Source organism: Kryptolebias marmoratus, linkage group LG23 (assembly GCF_001649575.2).
Source record: "Kryptolebias marmoratus isolate JLee-2015 linkage group LG23, ASM164957v2, whole genome shotgun sequence".
Lineage (NCBI taxonomy): Eukaryota > Metazoa > Chordata > Actinopteri > Cyprinodontiformes > Rivulidae > Kryptolebias > Kryptolebias marmoratus.
Genome location: NC_051452.1, coordinates 5,176,439 through 5,180,474, shown reverse-complemented (window position 1 = coordinate 5,180,474; position 4,036 = coordinate 5,176,439).

The window sequence follows — 4,036 nt, the reverse complement described above, 5'->3', positions numbered from 1 at the left end:
CCTACTCACACTTGACCGTATGCAGTTATTACCCGTCAATAGATACTAAGCAAGCACAGCCACAGCAGAGCCTTAACAACCAACGTTGCCTCATGAATAGCATTTATTTTTATTTCTTTTAGCCTTTTTGTTTTTAAAAGTATTTGCCAAAGCACCCAGAGAGCACACCCAGCTCTGCAGGTCTTTGTGTGTTTGTGTAATTCAAGGTTTGATCATCTGTAAACTCTTTACCTCGGCCTGGGAGCTGCTTCTGTTGCTTTCTGCGGACGGGCAGGTGTCAGGTGGCGCTGCCAGGGCTGAATCTTAACCTTAGTCTGCTTTCACTCGAAATAATCCAACCTGCTGATGTGACTGGAGAACAGGAAATCAGGTCTTTTTTTATTTACCAGGAGGATGATCTGCTTTTGTTCAGCCAGAGAAACATCTAATGATCAGTCGTAGTTAAACACCACATTAAGGAGACTGAAAATTCAGAGAGGGGATGTTTTTCTTCCTCTCTGATCACCAGAGAATCTCCCCAAGTTTAGATCTGATCTGGTTTTTCAAAGTTCACTTTATCAAAAAAAAACTCTGAGAAGAGAAAGTGAACACCTCAGCTTCTGTACTTGAATTAGTTAATAACTACAACCATCCAATCTACAGACATTTAGCTTCTAATTCATCACAAAATAACCAGGTTTTCTTCACCCTTTGAAGAGTATTTTTATGTTAGTTATTGTTACAGACAGAAACCCTAAAACCTGCCCAGTTAGACTGGAATGCAAAGTGTTTGAAGGTCTGGATTTGAGCTAAAATGTTTCTACAACTGCTGGATAAATTGGCACAAAGAATACGAGCCACAAATTAAGTAGCACTTATTTTACTGATCCTGACGATGTCCAACACTCCACGTGTCAAATAAACCCTTTTCCTTCAGCGTTTCTGTCAGTCTGCTCCGAACGCCTTGGGTTAATGTAGTGTAAAGGTCAAAGGTCAGCGCCACTAAATTGATCTCACCTAAATTATGAACCCATCGAAATGGCTTTTTAATGCTTTTTAATGCTCTTTTAGATCCAGCTTCATCAGCTCAGTCTGCAGAGGATGAAAGTTCACATGTAAATATTTAGCAGTATTTAATAAAACTCTGATTAGCAGCAGAAACGTTTGCGATCAGAGCCTCGTTAAGCCCCTCGTTAAGCTTCAGCCCCTGCAGCAGGTTGTTGTTTTGACATTTCGGGCACACAGGAGAGGCTCTGGGAGGTGATTTCTGAAGAGGATGTACAGGAGCTGTCGTGGGGCAGCAGCAGGAGGACCTCTGCCGTTCGGCTGCCCCGCCGCCGGCCCAGCTAATTGCTTCATTTCACTTTGTAATTTAGCAAATCACTGCTGCTGAAGAGAAACCACGCATCCGCACACGGGGAGGATTTCAGGAAGAAAAAGAGAAACTTTAAAAAGCTCGCAAGATGTGCTTTTCAGCAACAGCTGCATCAAAGCGTCTCTCTGCTGGTGAAGCAGCAGCAGCCTGTAAATATGAGAGCTAGCCTAATCTGTCAGGGTTTCTGTGTCCGGTGTAACTTTGCTGTAGATTTTTGGTGTCGATACAGTGTTTATGTATGTAGAGCAAAAACAAAAAAAAGAACTTTTAATGAAAAAACCCCAAATGTTTGAACGTGTCTGGTATATAAGAAGATGCTTTTAGCCTCAGCTCTAACAGTGTTTGATTACATACGTGTTCTCGGTGTTTAGACGTAGAAACATGGCGGCTCAGTGTTTTTCTGTGTAAATAACATCTGTTTGGTCTGAAATGATGATAACTTCTTCTCCTCACTCCCTGCACATAGTTTAGTCTCCCTGAGAGATCAATGCAATATTTATGTACCGAGTCGATCTGAATCTGTGCGTCTGTCATCACCTGCAGGTTTTAGGGAAAACGTTTGTGTCGTCTCACTTTTACTTTGGATTTAAAGACTTCTTCAGGTTGTAAACTAAAAAAACGTGGTCGGTTCTGGTTCTGATGGGTCTCAGAGAGCAACGCATGTCGTCCCACTGATCACCACGGTTTCTTTTAAAGTGATAGATTAGGCTCCACCCACTTATGCACCTGTTTTTTAAACACTAATATATTTTATTTGTTATACAACACATAAACATTAAACTTTATTTTTTGAACTCTATGGTGTGGTGCGTCCTGTTGTATGAGATAAAACTGTGCAAAAGTCTTGATCCAAGCCTTATCTTCCTCCTGATCCTTTGGGGTGGTCTGCATCAGGAGCTCTCTGGACTTTCTGCAGGTTCTTCTTTGAGAAGCTGCTTTTTCAGAGGAGTTTTTGACTTTTGTTCTGCTCAGCGTTTGAGTTGCTTCAGGAACGTGAGCCTCATCTTCTGAACCCAAGCCAGGTCTGCTTGGTGGAAGGACCTGAGCAGCAGAAACGCCCGCTCTGTTTTCCTTTCCTCTACTTTTAGCTGAATCCCTGTGCGGGCCGAGATTTGCATCAGCGTCACATCAACACATTGTGAAAGTGGCTCATGAGTCACTCTGACGCAGGTCCTTCTCTCACACACACCTCCCATCATCCTCTGCTTCCACCCCCCCACACCTCGCACACACACAGACAGATTTTCTCTGGAGAAAAGCTCTGCTCATGAACGCCCACGCTCAGCTCTGCTCACAGTGGCAGCCCGGCCCCTCCCCTCACCCGTCCTCCTCCTCTTCCAGTGCAAGCCACCGATCATCATCATCGTGATGTGTTGCCATGGCGATGGCTGGAGGTGGGCGGCGGCTCCACCGGCGGTGGGCGGAAGCCAGCCGCTGAGCAGCGTGGGAGGGATCTGCAGCCATCACCCTCATTTTGAAGGGAGCAGGAAGCTGACTGCTTCTGAGAAGGTGTGGGCGTCGGTGAATTATCGCCTCTCCTCCCTGCAGCTTCGTTAGGGATCGCCTTGTTTGTCTCCTTCCCTTCCTTATTTTGTTTCCTGCTGCAGACAGAAAAAACGAACAAAATCCGCTCAAAGAGCTGCTTTTAGGTTGAAAAGGAGTGAGTTTGACACCAGTTTTAACAAGTTCTGGGCCTCTTTTTGTATTTTCTTTAGGATTATTAAAGCAAAGTTGAGCTTTTAAAGGCACCACTGACCCTGTCTGTTCAAAGATTTTAACCCAAGTAAAACTAAACAAACAGGTGACGTGCAGCTGAAATATACTCCAGGCCTGTTTGGGCACATTTTATTTTAATCCTCCTGATTGTATCTTTAGAAATTCCTTGTCGCCAAGCTATAAACGTGCATTAACTTTTAAACTCCTGTGAGGCAGCTGCACAAAAACAACAGAAATTTATCAAAATGATCACTTCAGCTCTCCAAGTTTGGACAAAAAAGAGCCTGTTTGTCAAATAATTTGTCTCTGTTAAAAACAAGGGATTTTTCTGTTGTTAAAAAAATGCAGATTCCTGTAAGTTTAGTTGGAAGTCCCCTTTATTTCTGATCTCAGACGTCAGCTCTGCTTGTTTTCAGGTCAGAGTCATAAATATTTCATGTCCAGGTTCAGAGGAGGCTTCATTAGTCATGCTTTATTAATCTGTTTGTTTTATCCAGTTTGGAGCTGCAGGTGGGTGCAGTTTACTGAGATTTAAATCAAGTTTGATAAAAGCTGCAAAACAAACACAGTAAAGTGAAGTCAGCAGATCGTTTCCAGTGAAAAATCTCTGTAGTAGGTCAGTATTTTATGCTGCGTAAACCCACGCCCACACGGGTCACCCAGGAGGTCAGAACAAACATTAAACACAGAATGACTCAGGCCGACGTTCTGTTGACATCCTTAAAATAAAATTAAAGCCGATATGAGCACGGAACTGAGGATCTGCTGCTTATTGGTGTCTATTCTTGGCTGGAGGTTCTGGTTCTGTCCCCACTGAGGACAGACCCGGTGATCGTCCTGTCTCTGCTGCCTCCAGAGGACAGACCTGTTGGTCGTCCTGTCTCTGCTGCCTCCAGAGGACAGACCTGTTGGTTGTCCTGTCTCTCCTGCCTCCAGAGGACAGACCCGGTGATCGTCCTGTCTCTG